This window comes from Halyomorpha halys, unplaced genomic scaffold, assembly GCF_000696795.3.
Source record: "Halyomorpha halys isolate HHAL.00 unplaced genomic scaffold, Hhal_1.1 Scaffold1558.1, whole genome shotgun sequence".
In the NCBI taxonomy this organism is placed as follows: domain Eukaryota; kingdom Metazoa; phylum Arthropoda; class Insecta; order Hemiptera; family Pentatomidae; genus Halyomorpha; species Halyomorpha halys.
This window is the reverse complement of record NW_027106959.1, coordinates 58,308-82,813: the sequence shown is the minus strand read 5'-3', so window position 1 is coordinate 82,813 and position 24,506 is coordinate 58,308. Positions and strand designations below refer to the sequence as shown.

Below are 24,506 nucleotides of genomic sequence, written 5' to 3'. Positions count from 1 at the left end.
TCTTTCGAATAAAAAAAAAATTTTGATTACAATTTAATTTTTTGTGTTATTTTTTACAATTTCAAGTTCTATCGGGCTTAAAAAAACACCCTATATTTATTTTATTCCGACGTTTCGACCTGAGTTTCAGGTCTTCATCAGACGTATAGCTATTAGCACTCAAATTAAAGCTAGTTTAATGTACTATAAAGTAATTTATGTCCTTCATCTTCGTAGGAATCGTAGTTTTCATAGTATTTGTTAAAATAAATTGATTTATAGTAGTTCAGACAATAAGTTTGATTTATGAAAAACATTATTTCAAAAACCATAAGACGTACACATGTTAGTCAGCACTTAAATTAAAGCCAGTCAAATTTACCATAAAATAGTTTATAACCTTTATCTTTGTATAAGCAGATTTATGATATTTGACAAAATAAATTCACAAAATGTTAATTTCTAGTTGTTCGGATAAAATGTTTGATTTTTAAAATATATGTGTCTAGAACCATAAAACGTTGTTGCTTTTTAAAAAGCTATATCTCGAGAACCATTTAACGTAAATAACTATCAGGGGTCATATTTTAACAAATTTATTTTTCTTTAAAGGACGTTCTCCTAAGTTTTCTTGTGTTGTAAATACTTTTTAAGATGTAGAGCTTCAAATGAAAAATAAATTTATTTTATTTAACGTTTTGAAATAGCCGCCATTTTTATTCCCCCTACTTATACTTGACAGACTCATCAATTTTGACTAGTAATTTTACATATTTTTCATTAAAGTAATCAAAAATTCGGGTGAGATAATTGCCTTTTTTCTCCTCTTGGGCTTTTGTGCTATAGGGGATGGTAAACTTACTACTACCGTCTTTGGAGCATAGTTTTAGATTAGAATGCACTAAAAGAAATTACTTTACAATAATTTCTTGATGGCCTTGATATTGATCGTAAAATTATTACTGAGTATTAGTTAACTGTCTTCATGATGTGGTATTCATTAATGGACTGATAAGAATTGAGATATCAGTTTCAGTCTTAATCTAAGTAAATTCAATGTTAGATTACACGGGAGGCATGGGGTCTCTAAACAAACAGTGAACTGAGTTCTGTGAACAATTCAGTTCCGAATCTATTCAATGTTTATAAATGTTTTCTAATTACATAAATTGAGTTATTGCATTCTAAAACCAGCTAAAACCATTTTCCAGTATGTATTTTTGTTCTTGATCATCGTGATTGTTTGGAGAAATGCTCTTCCCTGTAGATAATTTATCATAAAAGCTATCAGCGTAAATACAATAGAAAATGGATTTGACCGTTTTTAATGTAACATTTCAATTTTTATATTGTAATAAATCCGATTTTTTAAATATATATTAAACAGATTTCTTAGGTCACATACAGTCAACTGTTTCTTAAAATTTTGAATGAACATTATCTTCGGGTTGAAGTCTCTCTGAAGTAGGCTGAAGTGTGTAATTGATGTTTTATTCCAAGACGATTCAATATATACTGTTAAAACTCGATAAGTCGAAGTTAAAAGGTCGATTTTTTATCGATAACTACATAGAATATTTGAGACGTTCGGTCGTAAAATATGGTAACTGAAATATTTTATGAATTAAAATTTTTAGCTTCACCGTCTTTTTAAAGGCTGTTTGTATAAATTGTTAAAAAATCATTATTAAATATGTTTTTTAAGAGAATTATCTTGATGTTAAATTATTTTAATTAACAAAAATTTTAACATAGTAAAATTTATAATTTTTTTCAGCTACCATTGTTTACAACCGAAAATCTCATTACAAAATATACACGGTTGAGTTCATAGCCGACCCTGATCTGACTTAGATAATTTTAGTTTTGTATTGTAGTGAACCAAAATCTTTCAAACAGTTATAATGTTTCATGAGATGTATTGTTTTAGAGTTATTTGCAAGATAATTTAAGGTGTTTTGTGAATCATTTAGAACACTACTTTCTTAAAAGATCCCTTTGGTGCCTCATCATCTATTCCGCTATTAATAATATTATGAGGTGAGGATAGTTCATTGTAGATTAATAATTGGAGAAGATGGTCGGAGAATGCGGTCAGCAAAAAAATTATTTATTCTTGACGACATTTCGACCTGAGTTTCAGGTCTCCATTAGGAAGATTAGCAGGGGATCCTGGCTAAAACTGAGTTTTTTGAGTTTTAGCCAGGATCCCCTGCTAACATCCCTGATGAAGACCTGAAACTCAGGTCGAAACGTCGGCATGAATAAATATTTTTTTGTTTATTTATGTATTTTTTTACTGACCGCACCCCCTGACCATCTTCTTCAAAGGGCTTATTTATTGAGATGGGAAAGCGTTATACTTTTCGTCAGAATCTGGCATAATGGCTCTACCAAGCCCGAAGAAGTTTCACTTCAAATGTCACAGTTTCAAAAAAGTTCCTAAGAAAAAGTATAAGATAGGACAAGATTTTTTTAAAAATAAAAATGCACGGATAATTCAAACACCGGGGGAAAAAGATTTGAATTTCCCATTTTTTTTATTTATTTTTTTATTTATTTATTTATTTATTTTTTTTTTTTTACATTTTTCAAATAAAGGAATACTTCTAATATGCGTTTAATAGAAAAATTTTGAAAAACGGAATTATGCTGTTGTGTGTCCATGAACTCTTCATATAATTCTTTGAACAAAATCCCTAATATTTAGTCCCTTTTCATAAGGCAGTGTTTACTAGTAGTCAAAATAATATTTGATTGGTGTATTTCAAAGTGAACCGGATGTGGGTAACGGTCCAAATGCCGACTAGATCGGCGGTAGGCCACTTCCTCTTGCACCAGAGAACCTGGACCAGTTGCACTCGAACTTAGGTGAAAGCCCTTCTTCCGTTGTAGGAACCATTTCTGTCATTATCTCTTCCTGCCATCTGTATAAATTAGTTCTTGATTCACTTAAACGTGCGCGGCTTGTTTGTCACAGGATGTCATACAACCTTCTCCAAACGTGGATAGCAATTATATCAACAATTTCTCCTTCTTTCCCAGTTTTAGGTTTCTCCGGAACATAACCTCATTGAAAAAAGGCACTTTTTTTTTTTGTACTTGCTCATGTCTGTTATCTCAGAGATATTGATACTAACTTTCGAATCCTGGTGTTCCGATCATTGACATATATTAAAATTTATATATCCTGCCGGATATATTAGATTGCTAAATGCATTATGCATACTTACGGATATTGTTTGGGTAATATTGGAAGATTTGAAAAACCTAAAGTAACTCAAACACATTGGAATCATTCAACTTTTCACTGATTTGTGCATCATTGGTGTAAATAACTATTCGAAATACAGTTATGAGACAGACTATAGTTATATAGCTAAGTCTTTAAATATTCGATATATATAAATATTTTTAATTAGCAGATATCAGATAGTATCAATAAATATTCGATATATATAATGTTTTCTTTTTTAAAGATTCCAATAGAATAAACATCAAGATCCTGTACATATTATATACGGTTAAATAATTGCTTTGTTCGATTCATCTTTAGGGACGCCTCTGTCACCCGTTTTTATGAAGAGTTGAAGTGGCTTTACTCCTCCTTCCGTCGTAAATATTTCCATGCTTCCTTTCTCTATCAAGTTATCCAATCCCGCCGTCCATCGTACATGTCAGATATCCTTCAATTTAAGTCCTCAGTTCATTCCCCCAATACCCCCTCACGACCCTCAAACTTATATGTAACTGCCCATCGAACCGCAGCCTTTGGTAGATCTTTCCTCATCCGTTCCTCTTCCCTATGGAATTCTATTCCCCTCCTTTATTCGTAGTTCTAACACCCTTCCAATCTTCAAATCCCGTAACTTCGACTACCTTCTGTCCACCCAATTCCGGAAGAATAACAATTGAAAGTTTCAAAAAATCTTTATATATTTTCTGTATTTTATGTCTTAAATCTTCGTTTATAATTGTAAATATGTACACTAGCAGAAATTATATCTGTCCATTTATTACTTTTTAGTTTAATTTTATTTGATTTTTCTCTTTTATTTACTATCAGAAGTCATCTTATGTTTTATGATATGACAAGGGGTTTCATTTTATTTGTTTTATCATTATTTTATATGTTCTGTTAACTATGGTTGGTTAATTGTGTATTTTTAAATTCACTGTATTATTTTATTGTATGGCATCTTGTAATTTACTCTAAGGCTCTAAAGCCTAATTTTGACGCCTGTAAATTATTCTAAAGGGATCAATCCCAGAATAAATAAAGATTATTATTATTATATATTTGTATGATGCAATAATTTCCAACAGTTTTAGTATTTTATTTGTTTATTCAAGCTGCTACGAAAACAATAAAGTATTGAAAATAATTTATAAAATCAATGTTGAATACATTATTGGAAAACATGGACTGAAGTCTAAGCTTGTAGCGGAAGGTGAAGGTATGTTACATCACAAAGGCACCGCTTTGGTTCAAACGCAAAGGTTATTTCTTTAGGTTAGGTGCAATTATAAAAGGGCTTTGCACTTATAACTTGTACCTGGTACTTGGCCTTGAACTTTTATTTTCAAAGGTTCTACTGTATTTATCAACGTTTGATGGAATAAAATAATTATTCTTAAGGAAATCCGCCTTTAAAAGCACAATTTATCTTTGACATATCGAAACTACTAAGAATGAATAAAATCAGCTACTTGTGTCGATCTGCTTATAGTTCTGTCTATATTTTTCGAGGTTTGAAAGTAATTTTTGCAAAAAGTGGAACTTCATAGCGTATAATATAGTAAAATCAGACTTGTATTTTTCTTCGCAAGTAAACTAATTGCTCTACTAGCAGAGGTTTTATTGAAAGCAATATAAAATGAAAAATAATTTTACTCTAGGATTCCCAATTTCCTAAGAATAATGATTATGTATATTCAGAAAATCAATAGTTTGGTATATGATGATTTAATGTAATACCTAAATAATAAAATAATGATATTTTAATATAATGACTAAAATGTAGAATGACTTTTTTTTCATCATGGGCATGGGTCATGATGAAAACAGTTTTAGGAGGGTAGCCCCTTTTTCTGCATTTTAAGAGGGGGCTAGGGCACTATTTGTGTCAGTCTGTTGCTGACGGGGTTCACCAGGTTTGTTTATTCAAATAATTTAGTTACTTGGACTCAGTCTAACCTGAGTGTGTGTGTGTCTGCCACCTTTATAGCCGTCCTGTCTGTGTCAGTGTCCTAAATAATGGGTTTGTACAGTACTGAAGGCTGTCAATAAATTTGATGTGTCTCCTCGATATAAATATATGGCCCCTTTTCCCTCTTTGAAGTGAAGTATGTCTCACTATACCACTCTGAAACTTTTGGAGCCTCTTGGGCGTTGAAGTTGCTATGTTGGTCAGCATAGGTGCTTCATAGGGCAGGGAGCACACTTTTGTAGATCATTTGTAAAATGATTTTTTTTTTTTTTCATAACCCCTATTTCTGAATTTCATTTATGGTTTTTAGCATGAATATATATACCAATATATATTCTGGTTCTGCACTGTTTCCTTCTTCTGTAGTGGCCTACATTTTAAGGAGTTTTTGAGTTGTATTTTTGTTCTTTGAATTGCTGGGGCACACATTGGTTTTGAAATTTAAACTAAACCTAAAAAACAACTTATTCCCTAAATACGTGTGCTGGCACTTCGCTTCTGAATTTTTAGGCAATATTTCACTGGTATACATACATCATTTCTTTGTAAAATGATTTTTTTTTATTTTCAAAACCTCTTTATTTTTCATTTAAATACGAAATACAATAATATATAATACATAGATATATATACAAAATACAAATCATATTTGTAAAATGAACAATGTTGAATATTTATAAATGATCGATAGAATAAAATAAGTAAATAAATATCAAACATCTTGCTTTATTCTTACTAACATGAGGTAAATTGATGATTGTGTAGGTGGAGAAATAATGTATATTTAAATGCCATGGGTTATGTAAATGATGAGGTTTTGCGAATGTATATGAGTAAGGAATTTCAAAACAAGACTGCACGGCGGTAAGGGAAACCGTCATCGAAGAAAGAATATTCAAGAAAATACAATTTTAGCTAGAATTTCCTACTAACCTTCCTAATGGAGACCTGGAACTCAGGTCGAGACGTCGGCATAAATAAATAATTTTTTTGGTTTATTATATGTTCTTTTTTCTGACCACACCCCCGATCATCTTCTCCAATTAAAGAATATACAAGTTTGTGGGCTAGGATATCTTTACTCCTTAGCAATCCTTATTGGACGCATGAAGAAGAGTTGGCACCACATTCTTGTTTTCGTTCCATTGCCTGGAGTTTAAGCAATTTGCTTGACGTTGTCTTTACCCTTTAGGAATGTTAGTTTCTTGAAAGATTCCATTACCAGCAAAATTTAGACGTTTAACATTAGTAAATGCTCGGCTTCTGTAATATGCAGCATATCAATATTATTTGCTCCATCAAAAATCCGTCAGTTCTGGAAAACCCCAAGGATATTACTGTCCACTCTTGGAAGGTACTGCTTTGGATTCCCTTCGTTGAACTTCGTGCAACCACTTGACTAAAATAAAAAATAAAGTAGTCATTATAAAGCTATTTAGATTATCTACAGATATCATGCTCGTATTATACATTTCTAGGATAGGATCGACCATAAAGTTGCTATTGAAGCGCAAAATGGAAAAAAAAAAATCCAACAAAAAAAATATTAGTTGACCATCTGTTTTGGATGATTCCTTGATCAAATTCTAATGTTTTGGTAATCATTAAATGTATAATTTAATGGTATACAATTTATAAATGTTGTTGAAATGGCTGATTTTGAACTTTTGGCTGTTGAATTTTATATTTTTTTTTTTTTAATTTACCAGAAATGTTCGTAAAATTTCAATCAACAGAAATCGGTGCATACTTATTTACTGCTTATTTGGAAAAGGATATATAAATTAAAACAATTTATTTAATTTTCTTTTCCTTATTTTATCTAAGTGTAGTCACTAACTACTTTTTTTTTAGACTTCCTGTAAAATATACTTTCACTGGTCTGCATGTATACTATTTTCGGTCTGGATTGGTGGAACGTTTAATGATATGTGAGACATTTGAGACTTTTGGTTTTGGAATTTTCCATTGTAATTCTAAAACATTAAAAATAAAAGTTATATGTCTTTCGTGGGGTGTGATTAAATATTTTAAACAGAGAATGAACTGAATCATGAATGATAAAGTGTAGTTAGATTAGGTGATAAAGAATTCTGTTGTAATTCCTCAAGAAATGGAGAAACCCTTTCTTTTCTTTTTTTTCCCGGTATATCCTCAAGAACTTCCTTCTTTTTCTTTTCTTTTTTTATAATAATACTTTCCAATTATTAGCTTTTAACCGGAAGTAAATTGTACAAAACAAGTATTGCCGACGACTTCATCGACATTTCGCCCCATTCACCCAGATAGTACACCCGCCTGCCTTGAACCACACCCAACTCCAGATATAGAAGAAGTTGAGGACCACTTTTACTTCGGTGCAATAAGGAAGTGCACTTTCCATTGCTGTACCGTATATAGCCCGTCAGCGGTGCTCGTTATACTGGAATACCTCTTATGTCTAATGGATAACGCTTAACTGGAAAAAATATATCCAATGAGTACTTGTAGGATCATTTTAGATTTTGAAGAAAAAGATCAAAATGCGATGATAACAAGTTTTAAATATGGATAATATTTTAAGACCTAGAGACTTTAATGCATTCAGAGCATTTTAATCATGAATTATTCAGGACTATAATTATCATAACATCTTAATTATGTGTTGACTTTCGGAACATCTTCGAAAACAAAGTATAGTGTTGCTTATTCTACATATGTGCTAGGTATGTCCCTATTTTTTGTTTATGTTTATATGTTTTTTACGATTACCTGATCCTTATCGTCTACTGGTAACCTGTTCTAACCAATGTGAGAGACTAGATATTTCATTCCGTAGGAACGCCTCAAAATTAAACTAGCCCAGGCTGGAATCGAACCAGCACCATTTCAGTTATGAGGTTACTAAGGTGACGCCTCAACTCCCTTAGCTAGAGATACAAATAAAATAATCATTCATTATCTTCTTATATTTTACAACATGATAAAGTTTTGGGGATTCGTCACTATCGTCAGAACATGTTTCTGCTCATATTAAATTTCCTCAATGCAAGCTTACTTCATGTCCTGACATCTACTTAAAAACAGCAGAATAATGTAATGTGTTGTAACATGCCCGTTTGCAGGGATGAAAATTTTTTTTGAGCGAACAACTCATTTGGAAATTATTCAATACGATTCCGTGAATGTTTTGAAACAATATGAATTCAAATACTAAACAAAATTTTTATTATATTTCTTACTCGTACAGATAATGGGCGTTCCCGTGCGCTGCCGGTGGCCTTAAGGAGAAACACTGTATTATAACCTATCTTGTCAGTAAGGTTACTCGGTTTAACTAAACGCCATTCTATTGGTACATTGTTCTGAATGCTGGATACAGTGCCAACTTTTTGGTAAGAAGTTATGTTGTACGATACATCACCCGCTGACTGCTCCAGACATGAAACCCAGAGGACAAGGTCCCCACAAGGTCCTTGGACCGGTACAGGATGACTCAGGAACCCGTCCTCCGACCCCCACCTCTGTGTATCGTAGTATATATTGCCTCAGGATTTAACCTTGTTATGAATGTTTGTAATCTTGGGAAGAGTGTGGAGCCTATGAAACGACAATCGTTTGCTGAAACCTCTCTGTTCTGCATACTAAAGAAAAGCAGTATATTCAGATTATGGCTATTTCTGATCGTGAGGTACCTACGTATCGGGGACCGAGCCAGGCTAAGAAATTATTTTGTATAATATCAAATGCTACATTTTTCTCAGTTATGATCTTTATGTTAATTTTAATACTTTATAAAACACACATCAGTATAATAAAAATGGAGTAAAATACTTTTTATTAAAATATATATATATATTCTTCATAGTATGTTTAACTTAATTAGTCACATCTATTTTTTTTTTGTATATAACCAAATTAATTTACATTTTTATCCTTATTTTTGCACACAACTTATTCTTTTTTCCTTTTTCAGTTCTAACAGCATCGCCTTCTGTTTGTTGGCGATCCTGATTTCACTGCTTTTAGCTTACCAAACAATAGTGAGTTGGGTCCGTAACTGCCTTCCACACTTACACAAAGGTTATGCACTACGGTTCTCTTTAGTCATTAGCGGAGGGAGACCTGGTTAAGTACTGACTTTCTCTGCAACCTTTTGCCCCTCAGGTAAATACATGCATAGCGGTCTCCGGTACCTTACCACTTGGGCACATGGTATCAATGTTCTTACGATGTTAAAATATTTTAGCTCAGAAACCTCATAAGAGGGGAAGGAGGCTGTGAGACTCAGTAATTTGTGAGGATAATTTTATTTCCAGTCGCGAACGAACGTTAGAGGAGTACTTCCTTAAGATAGCTTTCTGGGGTTTTCACCGGTTCCATTTCTCTTATATCTGCTGGACTGTCTTTATTGATCTCCTTACTTGAAGGTTCTCCGGCAGGTACAACTCCCCACCTCGTCAAAATCTAAGTTTTTATTTAATCACATAATCCTATAACTACGCTTTGGTTTACTCCTCGCAGGATTGCCTGCTCGATCTGGTAACTCTTTTGTCTGCGTGTCTTTCACTCTGAAGACAGCAAATTTAAACGTTGGGCGAAGGTCGCTCAATTTCGTTTTGTCTTACTATCCTTTAGTCGAATCTTCCTTTTTCAGACCAAACGTTCCTTACAACGCAACTTACCTTTTTCCAAAAATTGGAGGGTGTAGTTTTTCTACAAATGAAGCAGTTTTTTTTTTCTTTTTCGAAAATTCAAATTAAAGTAATGAATCTCAAGAAGTAGGCCATGATAACCTCAAGTTAGCTATCAGTAGTTTGCCCAACCTCTAGTTATAGGCACTCGGTGGACTAATGTCCCATTACTACTACTACTACTACTAGTACTAGTATTTAAAATAACAATTTTTTTTTTTAATGGAGTTTATTAAGAGAATAATTTACAATTATAGTTTATAAATTTTCACACTTCTTCGTTATTTGAGGCTAATACGGAAGTACAATGCAATGAAAAAAGTTAAATTTTTTTTACTCTGTTTTATACCAATTTTTTTCTTATTTTCGATATCTGTTTCCTTAGAATGAAAATAGAACAATGATATTGGCCACAACACCCCCACACGACAAAGGTCATCTACGTTATGTTCGCTTCCTGTGGGTTGAACAGATGGTTGAGAAGATATTAAGTTAGGATTAAAAGCCATTATGAAATGCTTGAAAGATTGATGTTTTGTTAGGCTACTGACGTAGAAGTTGTCTCAATAAATTACTATACTAATTTTAGAAACCGCTCGAGAAATCAGCTGGTTTAAAAACATTTCGTTGTATATAAAAATAAATAATAAAAAGCAAAATACATATAGGTTCGGTAAATGCTAGGCTAATTATGTAATACAAAATCCTTGTATTAATTAAAATACAAAATTTTGTATATACAATTTTTATTAGATTCTCTTATCTGTAATATAGAGTAGTCAAGACAATTTTACATCTAACCTCTTTTGTAAATGTATAATCTAGATTTAATTTACTTATGCGGGAATCTATTCTTATTATGGTTTTTAAGAATAATTTTATTATTGAGTCCTATAATATCCTTTATTTGCTTCATCCTTTCATTTCTCGGCCTTATTTTACCTTTTTTGGAAGGATAATGTATGAGTTAGTGATAGTTATATAGTTGATTTGTCCTCAAGCGATAGAAACACTCAGTATGCGGTCAAATCCCTTTTGATTATTGGCAGCAGTGGCGTAACCCTAGTGCTCTGACAAAAAAAAAAAAAAAAACGATTTAGTCTTCTGGCATTGTCGTGGATGATGTTAGTTACTCATTCATTCATTGTGATGAAAAGGCGTTATTATAGGCGCATGTTATATAAAAACTATTGACTAATTGAAACACAGAAACTTGTGTTCGAATAAAGCTTCGATTAACTTAGCATTCCTTGGGAGCGGAGATAGAAAAAATGGCTCTTTTTAGAGATCAGAATATCTCTAACTGTAAACAGTGGACGATTTACTAATTTATTAATAAGAGCTAGCTTTGGATCAGTAAAATAATGATGACATAATAAATCCGCTAAAAAAATTACCCCTTTTTTAAAATAAATCCTATATGGACATTTCCAACACGATGATTATAAGAAAAAGATAACAAATAAGTTATATTTGTTTAAAAAAAAAACAACATATTTTTTCTCATTTAAAAAGTTGAAAGAAATCCATAAACATGTCCAAAACTAATATTTTCAGGTTTAAGATCTGAACAACAGATTTGAAAATATTACATAATACCCCCCCCCCCCAAAAAAAAAAAGACGAAAATGAAAGTTTGGCTAGTTAATTGTCGACAATTTTTGCTCAGAAATTAAAACTCCGTAAATAGAAAAATTTAATTAAAGTAATTATAATTTAGTCTTAGGAACTTGTCTTGCCTGTATGCTGTCAAGTTATTCAAACTTAGCGAATTCGCTTCAGGCTTAAGTTCCTAAGAAAATGATTGTAAATGTAGTACTTAATTAAAATCCTGTAATTAAATATAAAAAATGGACTTAATTCTCGGTTTCATATTTCATTTGTCTAAAGTTATTTTATTTTTTTAGTTACTATTAGGCACTTCACATCTTAGGTTTTCACACCTTCAAAAAAAAAAAATTAAAACCTCCAGGTTTGCTTAAGAATTTTTCCACATTATTTACCGAAGTTTTGAAAAACACTTATAATCTGTTTTTTCTTATAATCATTACGTTGAGAAACTCCATAGAGAGTTTATTACTTTTTTTTTTTATTTATTGATATTTACTACTGTATAAAAAATACAACAAGTAAATTTGATCATAATGACATAATGATAGTGATCAAATGATAATGATAGAATATAGCATGTAGAGAAACTACCCAGTAGTAGAACTCTAAAAACATTTTACAATATAAGGTCACAAGGCCATCTTCTTTTCAGGCACCTCGGAGGATTGCCAGGAATGGAAGAGGAAGCAAGGTTAGAAACTAGTGGGTTTGGGTGGTTAGGGAGTTTATAATGGAAGGAATATCGGGTGCGGGCTGGATCGGTTACATAAGGAACATTTAGGTCTTTATGTATGGTTTTATTAGTAACAAAATAAGGAGCATTGAGGATTTTACGAAGGATTTTGGATTGGATACGAGAGGAATTCGAAGGTTTAGTGGAGCCCCAAAGCTCAACTCCGTATGTCCAGATGGGCCTTATTATTGTCATGTAGATCAGTCTTTTATAATGAGTTGGAAATTTATACCGTTTGTCTAGTAAGTGCTGTAATTGTCGAAATCTGCGTGCAGTTTCCTGTCTTTTCAATCTTGTGTGAGGATTCCAGGTTAGTCGTTTGTCAAGGTGTAGTCCAAGATAACGAATCTGTTCTACAGGGGTAAGAGTCACATTATTAAAGTATACTGTCGGGCAGTCAGCAGGTTTACGACGAAGAGTAAATGTGATCTATTGGGATTTATGGGTTTATTACTTTTAAAAAAAGTAGATTATAGCTGCTGGGGTAAATGATGAAGATGTACTACAGAGAACTTAACACATCTTTCTGTTCTGTTCGCTCATCTAAAGAGTGAGTAATCAGTGATTCAGTCGATTTATGAACGGATTTCCCTTCTAACTGACGAAGTAAATTCCTTCAATTATTTAAAATTATTATTATTACTTTAACCTGTTAATTACTTCTTAATATTATAAGTTCTTACTGGATGAGTTTTCGCTTATTGGATTCATTAACAATAAATCATCTATAATAATAAATAAGGGTATCTAAAACCATTATATGGTAACAGTATACATAATGGTTTTATATCTCCTTATTTATTATTATAGATGAAATTTTGTTTATTAATTTAATATAAAACTGACAGCAATATGATTGTTGATAATATATGTATGACTAATAAGGAGACAAGTTAAAATGTGATAATTGAAGATACATTTATTTAAGATAACCTGCTTAAAATAAAGAATTTAACAAGGAAGAATATTTTCAATACATTTAATTATAGTTAATTACTGTATTTTTTCGGAAAAAAATTATATTCGGACAGCATGATATATTTCGAGATTCGGCGTTATTCATTTCAGAATGAATCTGGTGTACGGTGTAATAAGGAAATATATAGAAATGTACGGTATGTTCTAAGTTTGAACAATAAAGATATATTTATGAATAAATTACATAATATGTTCAGAATAAGGTGGATTCTGGAGTCATTTCGAAGTGATTGCCGCCCTCTACATCGAAACCAGCCACGCATGGAAACCACAATATCGAATTCCCCAAGATTCAATCTTCCTCGGTGGTAAAAGTTCCTATAATGTAGAGATTTTTCTATTACGCCTCAGTCACCAACTTTATCAGTTGGAAGAACCAGACTAGTTTTTAGTCGTGAAACCTCAACCACTACAGTTATTCTAGATATTTTGATATTGGAAAAATAGTGATACGCAAAACATTTTTCGATACAAATATCTTGCCCAACAATAGCGAATATGACCAACTTTAAAGCACATAATTCTGAACGATAGTAACGCAATAAAAGTTTTTTTATTTTAATCATACATTTAACGGTAAATTATCGTATAAAAAAAACTCAATTTACTTTGCCTTTCTCTTACACCGACCAACCAGTTTTCATTCATGAAGAAACGAGAGAAATTATCAAGTTGTATAATAACCTGTTGCTCTATATCCACTTGTTAAAAATAAGTGAATGAAAAATCGATCTTCTAGATCGACTTTACATGACATTTACTATAATCAGTTTATATCGATCATTCTAATGATAAAGACCTTCTAAAAATTGTATTGATTGTTCGATAATTGATTGTTAATCCTCTAATAAATAAAAATTATTTGTTGGATAAAGAAAATATTTTTTGATGAAGCTATGTCAGTAAAAGTGGTCTTACTTCCATACTCTATAGATCATAATTGCATTTTATTTTAGCTGAAAACAGAATTGTTTGGATAGACCAACTTCTTATATCTTCCGGAATAATTGAACTGTACATAGAATTAGGTTTGCGAAGACATAAAAAAACCGATTGGGTGCATTGTATGAAAAACATTTTTTTTTTTTATATATAGCCTAATGTATAAACATGATTAATTTTTTAATACAAATATTTGAAATTTAAAACAAAAAAAGAATTAAAATAGTATTTCAAATTTCACAGAAAGCTGTAGTTTGTGTAAGTGAAAAATTGTGTGGAGTATCATAAGATTTTATCGTCTCGATCTCAAAACCTTGGTTGAATAACCTAAGGTATGGTGGAATTTTAAACTTTATACTCAATTAAATTATATAGTAAGAAAATACGAATTTTTATAGTAACAGAAAAATAACAATTTTTTGTTATAATATTTGTCTTTTGAGACGTAAACGTGAACCCAAACTACAAAAAACTTGTGGGCGCGGAGGGTGGCAAGTGAAAGTTGTGTGATGAGCACGCTGCACCAGATTTTGTATATTGGGTTTTGCTCATTCTAAGCCAGTGCAATAGGGTAAAAAGTTTTATTTATTTTGAATCTCGGATCCAAATATTCTGATGACTTCTTTTCTAGTTTACCTTTGCCTGTCAATCGGTATTTTTCTTGATATAATTAGAATTTTATCTTTTTTTTCCGGTCCCTCTAAAACATTTAATTAATAGGTTGCATTACGTATGGTTACATAATTCAAATTGAATATTACTTTTTTCTACCAATGGCACTTGAAGGTATATGGTGAAATACTTATTTTGTTGTTTTGATATGTCCATTCCATATGAATTCTACTATAAAATATCTGGAAGTGAGGGGTCTCCTCATATTGATTAAGCTGAGAAAGAGAAAAATAAAACAGTTAATATTTTAAGACAAAAGATAATAAATATTAAATAATAAGAAAAACACTCAGAAGTCGAAAAAAGAGTAGAGGGGAGGGGATGCATGTAAAGAAAGGAGTTATCGGGTAATGTTTACAGGGTTTTTGGAACCTTTCTTGCCCTGCCACCTCGCAGGAAGGGAGGATGGGGTGATAGACTGGAATACTGGATTGAAGGAAGCAGGGGGACTGTCAAAGAATTTGATGTATCTCCGTGTGATGTGTTGTTGAGAATTTTATCTATTAATTTAGTTTTAAACGATCAATACTTTTCTTTTATTAAGCTTAACTGTAGAAGTTATTACAGACCGAACCAGAGGAGAATAGTAAAGTTATATTTATATTTATTGATATTTCAGGAATAGGAAAGAACAGTTTGTTTGTTTCTCTTTGCTTAGTGGCGCCAAACTTCATTGGTCATCAACACGCCATTTATATTTTATTTAATATAACTTATATTTGTTTAATTTTAATTTGATTATTTATTATTTTATTTTTCCTTCTGTTCAATGTTATATTTTTGTCAGTAAATCTTTTCATTTTAAAAACTGAAACACTAATCCTATTGTTTTATTATCGTCTCCGAGGGTTTTTGGAATATCTGGGTTTAATCCTAAGCTATTGAGGTGTGGTGTGAAATATGGATTATTGTCAAATTATTGTTGCAATACTGGCAGAAAAAGAAAGAAGTTTCTAGCAGTCCCTCTTGTCGATCTTGATTTCATCTACTTAATTTACACAAGATCTTTCATCCAGCATCTTTTTAGTCATCTGGTTTTGGAGGGCATGTCGTTTGTTAGTATATTGTTAATTTGTGAAGTGCGATCATTCATCACTATTACCTATTGCCCACAACTGTGTGGCAGATTGTAATATCTATCAATAAATAAAAATAAAAAAAAATTGTGAATTATATTATCGTACATGTTAGAGAATGCTAGTTGATTGAGACAAGTTTGTATCTTTCATAAACATAGTTACGTTATTTACCTACGCGCGTCTGTTATTAGTCTTAACATTTTCGTTTGAATATATTCCTGTTTTAATAAGTATGTCTTTTTTCCTGCGTCGTAAATTTATAAATAGTTTAATCCGTAATACCTTAATTTAAATTTTTTTTCTTTTCCCATTAAGAGTTATGGCCATAAGTATACTTTTCCTGGCTTGTGCCGGTGCATTTGCAACTATCGAAACCTGACAAGCAGCTCATTACATGACGAGAGTCGGGAAAGTTTCCGCCAAATGGTAAAAAAAACTCACCCGACATCCGTGAGAAAGGGAAATTCAGGCTGGTGCATAACCGAGCTACGCAAACCTCAATACCACTGCTTCCTGTCAGCTTAACTGTCCGTCCTAAAAAAAAAATTATATGAAGTGTGTGTGTGTGCTATTGATTAAAATCTGACCAACATGTGGAAAAGAAATAACTTTACTAATCTAATATTGAAATTCGAGGAACATTATCGAAATCTACAGTGGCACATTTATAATTTTCAAGAAAATCAAAATAATGACTCACTATAGAATTCAAACGTCTTTACCACGGAAACGGCTGTACTAAATTAAAAATTGTTTGAATAAAAATTTTATAGCATCAATTTTGTTTTATTAGCGAATACCTTACATTTCAAATCTAGAAACAGTGTAATATCGGTAATTCAAGCTAGTGTAAAAAAGGGTTACTTTTCGAAAATTTATATTTTCATATAAAAGTGTACATGTGTGAAGGTCATTGTTGACTTTCCGGTCTATATGCAAGTTATAACAATTACCGTAGAAATGGAATGTAGATATTTTTACATTTTCAAAATCGAGTTATCTATTAACTGTGGAAGTACTCATAATATATTTTATTGGAATTAACAATACATAGTAGCTATTGTATAAGTCTTTTGATTATGTAAAAGTCATTTAATTAATAGTAGAAACATTTATAATACAAAATATATATATAAAATACAAAAATAAACCATACAAAGAGCATTTTATATTTTTATTTATACTTTTTTTCCATTTATATATGAACAATCTAATAATTTTAACAAATTAAATCATCACTGAGCATTATAGGGAATGTAAAAGAGAACAATTTTTTGTCTTATTTTTAATAAAATAGTAAAAAAAAAATAAATAAAAATATTTATGCACGTTCATATAACTGATTTTTTTTACAATATTTTTCCTAATACTTTTTGTAATCCAAACACCACTCTGCAGCAACTAGTTGGGATTACTGAGATTACACTGTACATACTGTGCAACTGATCTAACTCACTTGCTCACTCGTCATGAGTCACATTTTTTCCCTCACTCATCTGTGAACATTTTAAACTGCTTTCAAATGAAGTAATAAACTTGAAGATTGGCAAAGTTATACTTTTTAGACTGCATCAAAAGATAATTTTTGATATTTAACTCCCCCAAAAATAAAAATTTATTTTTAAAGGTCTATTGTGACTAAACCGTAATACTTATATTATATAAAAATTTATTTAAGTGTTTCGACCACTAGGGGCATTTATACTGGGTTTACAATCTTAGTAGAATACAATTGACATGTGTCAGAAAGTTACAAATTTATTATTACAATTCCAATCACAAAGTGAGAAGGTAACAAATTTACATATATATAAACAGGCAGATTGCACCAGCAACCACAGATTTTTGGAAATTTAAAATTTCGTCTTATCTCCATCGGATATACAGTTGATAGAGCTAAATTTTTATTTACCATTTTTCAATTATTTTCGAGTTGTCAAACATTTTCAGTTACTCATATCGAAGCCTAAAAGATATATAACTTTGGTCGTATGACGTTTTGTTTTATTTCGAATTAGTTGTAAATTAGGTGGAGGAAGATTCTTTTGTTCAAGGTGAACTTTAAAAGATTTTTTTCTGATTTTCGGTTATAACTTCAAAACACTGCTTTCTGTTGAAAACCATATCAAGAAGTAAATAAAATTAAACTCAGCTTAAAATAGGTATTCATCCTAAGCAGAATTAATTTATCCTATGACGTTTAGTCTTATAGGTTATAAACCAGATGGTAAATTTTTGTTCTCGGTCTAGTTTCAGGTTTTTACTTATTACTTCAGATATTAAAGAGTATTCAATTCTGCTTGCAATGAGTACCTAGTAATATAAATTCGTTTCAGAATTATGGTCGAAACCCAATAACGTTTACCAAATTTTTCAAAATGCGACTTCCAAACGCCTTGGGAATAGCTGTTCCAAATTTTTAAAAAAAGTCTTCCAAGTACTTGCCTTGGCAATTTTTTTTTTCTGGAAATTTTTATTGGGCAGATAGTTGCCTATTTTTCATGGTGAAGGTAGGAAGGGATCGCGTGATTATGGGAAGAGTTAACCATTTTTCCGTAAGTCTTTTACTTTATAAAAGCTGTTTAATTTAATTATAAATTAAATTACATTAAAGATCAATAAGAATTAATTAGATGGATCTGACGACTGTGAATTGGTAAAAGTTTTTAGTATATTATAATCATTTTTTTTTTTTTATCACGTATCAGCTACTAAGGACTACGTGATTATAAATATTTAGGCTTCTTTGGGAGTCTTGATTTTCTTTCTTCCCTTCGGACCTCTTCGTACCCATTTTTTTCCCTCTTCCAATATTGGTGAGATTTTTCAATGTTTCCTTATACGTATCTCTATCTAGACAGTCGGTATCTGAAATTTTAAGTCTCTTTAATTCCTCCCTCATTTGCCTCGTGTATCCTCTCATGTTTTTGTAACTAAATTTTTTTTTTAAAGATCTTCTTATTCAATCTTTCCTACTTCATCCTCTCTATGTGTCCATAGAACATCAGCCTTCTGATTCTTATCTCGGTTTCCAGATCTTTGATGATTCTGTAGATCTCTTCGTTAGATCTTAGGCTGTAGCCTTGTGTTTTCCTGGGCCCATAGATTTTTCTTAAGATTCTCCTTTCTATTTTTAGCAGTTTTTCCAAGTTAGGTATCATACATAATCATTTTACTTAGTGATAAATATTACAACGTTGTTGGGCAATAAGTAATAGTGATAAATGATCAAATTTATACTAAAATTGAAAAAAAAATAAAAGTAAATAAATAAATGAAAAAAACAGTATACACAAAAATAAATCAAATCTTTATGCATAAAAAAAAGGATAAACACAATTAACATTATCGAAATGTACGTGAAGAAAGAAAAAAGGATAAAATAAAATAAGTAAAATTATGAACTTATATAACAATTAAAAAAAAAAATCATTAGGCAGAACCAGGGTTCTTCAAGATCCTAGCGTAACCCTCTCACCGCGTCACTGGTAATGAGCCAGTGGAATCCCTGCTGGATTAGTTCATTATTAAACATTTGAAGATTAAAAGAATGCAAGCCTCATTTTTTTGACAGAAAAGAGACACGTTATTGGCTTATTGCTGTAGTGCTAATAGTATGGATAAATAAAGATTTAATAACTCTTACCATACGGAATTGAGCTATGGGGCTCCACTAAACCATCCAATTCCTCTCGAATCCAATCCTTGCAGTCCAAAATCCTTCGTAAAATCCTTAATGCTCCTTACTTTGTCACAAATCAAATCATCCATCAGGACCTCAATGTCCCCTATGTTGCCGATTTGGCCAGAACCAGATACCAATTCTTCCATAATAAACTTCCCAACCACCCAAACCAACTCGTTTCTAACCTGGCTTCTCCTTCACTACCTAATAATCCTCATAGGCGTCTGAAAAGAAGATGGCCTCGAGATCTTCTCCTTTAGAAGTGTTTTTGAAGTTCTATCAATGGGTAGATTCTCCACATGTTTGTATCATGTCATAATATCACTTACAGCAAATTTACTTGATGTGCATATATGTATACTGTTGTAAATAACAATAAATAAATTATAAAAAAAAATAAATAAAAATAAATCTTAGAACTTGGAATAACCCAATTTTCACTCTAACAATAAATACAAAATCTGAAGCTATATTACGCTTATGCCATAATTTGGCCATTCCGTTTGATTGTTCAAATCTCGTCAAATGTAGAATCTAAAAATTTCTGAAAGGCTTATAAGACGAGATGTAAGATTATTTATGTTAATTGACGTAATAAGCGGCAGTAAATAATTACCTTATCAAAAGCATACAACAGATAAATTTGAAAACAAGCTTCTGCGTTGTGTAAATACAAATTTGATATAAACACTTTTAAGAATAATTTGGAACTACCTTCAAAGTTATTCAGGTTGAATTTTTTTTTTTTTTTTTATCTCGAAGAATAAGCGATAGTTCTAGACACCTTCCATAAAAATCGGGGATAGTCTAGGATCCATCCCCAGATCAAGGTTTGTGGTTGAGGTTAGAACTTTCTTGCTTGAAGTCAGGCGTTCTTCGTTTTCAAAATCTTTTTCCTCCATCAGCTCTTTGTCTTATTAAAATATATTTTTATACTTCTCTAGAGTGATAAGAATACCGGATATAAATCATATTTCATTTACTTTATTGATAATCAGCTATTAACGTTTATCATTTAATTAAAAAAATATTTTTTACAAGATCATGACATAGTTATCGAAAAGTTAGACATCCTCGGAAAAGTTTGATATCTCAGGATTAACTATTTTAACTATTAAACATCGATTTTCAAATCCGACTTATTCAATCATGTGCTATTTGTCCAGTTCCCCGTATATTAAAATAGGTATTTCTTATTTTTTGTCATTATTTATAAATTTACATATTTCTATAGTATTTTTTTTTTTTTTATAGACTCACAGACTTGGTAGACCTTCATAGGAATAGCAGTTTCTATAATGTTTTCAAAATGCAATTACAAAATAATGATTTCTCCTTTTTTCGAAAAAAATAAATAATAATAATTCTTTTTTAATTATATATCTAGTTTTATAATTAAATAAAATGTGTGAAACTTATTATATCTGTGTTAACGTCTTGGCCTAAAGCATTGTATCAGAGCAAGAAAGAGAGCGTGATACCAAACCATAATATAGTAAAAAGACAAATCCAAGTAGTGTAACAAGAAATTAAAAAGATCAAATATACTATAAGAAGATAATATTAAGAATTTATACAAATTATATATATATATTATTATGATATTAAGAATTTATACAAAAGATAAAAAACATTGAAAATTCATTAGAAAATGAAAAAGTATAAAAAAAAAATGATATAACAGCTATGAATAGTTATATGACATTATTATAAGTAATATTTCTATTTATTAATCTTAATTTTTATTCTGTACATTTTAATGTTTTATAATTAGTTAAAGAAACTTTTTTAAATGCATGACATTGCGAAGATTTAAGTCGCGAAAAGTCGCCTAAATATAGTTGTTTTACTTTGGACCTATCCTACAAAAAAAAATATTATAACAGCTAAGACAAAAATATATCAATATATGTTTGATAAAACTCAAACAGTGTTCTTTGTAAATAATGAAATATTTTTCATCATGGCCATTCGAAGTGTTTAACTTTTGTTTAAGTCATCGTATTGAAATATTATATATTACCTTTTTTTAAATATTATTTGTTATATTTTAATTTTTTGTTACAGTGTTGTTGTGAAGGTCTGAAATTTAGGTTTATTATTACTTCACTGACTGCAACCCTCTCTCCTCGCTCCCTAAATAAAAATCTCCTCCCATATTTAAATAAATTGTGTATGATAGTTATCGGGGGATAGAAATTCAGCAAGAAATGGAAAATTAACGAACATTTCAAGATTATTCTAGAATAAAATAAAGTATCTATCGTCAGCCGATGTAAGATTTTTTATATCAATTCAAGCCCGAAAAACTTTATTCATAAACAACAAAGATGTGCTACCGAACTTCATGGAGTTCATGAACTACACAGCATACTTATTAAAATCTAATAAGAAACATTTTTTTTTTAATCTTACGGCATATAGGCATAGCAAGTATATATAATAATAGTATATGACTTTTTTTCCTTTTGTTTCATAGCTTTGGTTCTTTTATTCTTTTCTCCTTTCTATACTTTTTTTTTTGTTAATCCCTCTTTTTTCAAATTTTCTTTTTCAACCCCCCCAAAAAAGCAAATTATTGATAGCTTCTTTTCTTATTTTGTTTCTTAGATTTTCTAGGGCGCCATTTTTTTTTTATTTTTCAGCGTCTTAAAGATGACAGACGAGCATTTTTCATTGTAGTGTATATATAAATATATATATATTTAATTTACCGATTCTTTCTTTTACTGTATGGTTCTTTAGTAATAAACAATGACTTTTATTGTTATTAAATCTGTAATACTGAATAATGTAGTATTTCTGAGGACATGTTGCATCTCAAGCCATAGAAAATCTAGTAGTAGGAGTGTTAAAGCTAAGCATTGCCCATCAAATATTCGTTTAGTAGATTACAGTGGGATGGGGAGGGTGCAGGTGTAGGCGGTCCTCGGGCAAAAAACGAGCCTAACCCGAGCGCCTCCTACACTCCAGTTATAGTTATCTACAATAGTAACGGCTAGTCTACCATCTTACAATACTTTCATGTGTATACAGTCATATCGATGTGATGAGATCCAAGAGTTTGTAGCGGATATAACAGGAATTCCAGGACTGGAATACTAAGAGTCTGACCTTACTAAAGGAGTACATACCGTTGTGTAATTTCCGGGCCGAACTTGAGGTGAATTCCTTTGGGGTTATGAGTTGTACCTGGTGGCTAGTTCCGATCGGGATGTTTCGATTTCATGCATTTTCCATAGTTCATTATTATGACAACTAGTCAAATTAGACGCTTAACCGCAACATCCAAAAATTAAATAGTGACTTGCTTTATATTTGTTATCACCTCCAGAAAATTACGTATTAAAATTCACTAGGGTTTTTAAGCGCATCGCATACTGGAGGGGTTTATTTATGATAAATAAAATAGTATATCATAGGCTACTATAAGGGGAAAAATTATTGTTTTGCGAACATAGTTAAGCGAGAAGATGGGAGATTTTTTGTGGTAGAAGATAAATGTTAAATCATTTAGGGGTTTTGGAGAAATTGTATGAGGATAGAAACCAGTGCTTTTTATTTATTTGTTTAAAATTTAATAGAATGTAATTTAAACATTAATTAGTGTAATGGTTTAGTTTTATTAAAAAAACTTTTGTCTGAAGAACAATAAAGTTTTAGGATCTTTTCCAATAAAAAACATTTTTATCAGAAAAAAAAAGAATATAATAAAAAGATTTTTTTCTTTTAAGCCCCATGGGTGTATAGGGTTTGATTTAAGGGGGGGGTAGGTAACAAGAATGGGTGGAATCTGTATACTACATTAAAAGAGGTTGATGCTGTCTGATTAGACTCATCAAGTCTCGTGAAAAAAGAATCAAACGTTGGGATTCTGTTCAGCTAAAAGTCTTGTATTAACCATCCCTTCTCATAATTGTGCCAACTATTATATTTGGTACAGCATCTTTAATGAAAATTGAAACATCACAAAACAAAGTCCTAAAAATCGCCGAAGATAGTCCGTTGGTTTCTTTAAGATTTTATAAGCCTTTTCTCAATTTAAATTTTCGTTATAAAGTCAATTATTTATTTTTATTAATTCTATAAGCATTATTTGCTCTAGTTTGTTAAATTTTTTTTCTCTTTCATTCTTTAATTACATAACATTAATTAAAGAATGAAAGAGTTAAAGAATGATGTACATAATATTAATTAAAGAATGAAAGAGTTAAAGAATGATGTACATAACATTAATTACATTACGTTGGAAAGGCCAACGTCATCTCGAAGACTGAATGAATGCAAGACATCCTGCTATAAACTCGACTATCTATCTATAATAGTTATTATTTATTTTGTAGAAAGATAGTCCGGGTGGTGGTCAATAAATGTACAAAATAGTAGAAAAAACTATTTAATGCTTTGCCCTACTTTGCAGGGCTTCGTCAGGGGTGATCCTGATAGAAATAGGTTGCAGGCTGAATTTTCTATCAAGATCAGCCCTGCAAAGTGGGAGGAAACACTGGTTAACATTAAATAGTTTTTTCTACCACTTTGTACCTTTATTGTCTGCATACGGTCAACTATCTCATTCCAATATTATTTATTTTATTTTTTTTCTTACTAGACAAACGGCCTTAACTACCAATCCATTACAAAAGACTGATCTACATAACTATAATAAGGCCTACCTGGGCATACAGAGTTGAGCTTTAGGACTCCACTAAACCTTCAAATTCCCCACAGCCATTCCTAACAATCCAAAATTCTCAATGCTCCTTATTGTCACAAATAAAATCATACATTAAGACCTTAATGTTTGATATGTAACCGATATAGCCTGAACCAGATATCAATCTTTGCTTCCTCTTCCATTCCTGACAACCCTCCGAAGCGCCTGAAAAGAAGATATTCTCGAGACCTTCTAATGTAGAAATGTTATTAGATGTTATGTAGTTTCTC

At 31.0% G+C, this 24,506-nt stretch overlaps 1 protein-coding gene across 1 annotated transcript in view; it reads left to right on the top strand.

The window, feature by feature from the left end:
• boi (brother of ihog) overlaps nucleotides 1–24,506 on the top strand; it is a 69,663-nt gene that overhangs the window by 12,064 nt on the left and 33,093 nt on the right. The gene's annotated exons all lie outside the window — the stretch shown is intronic.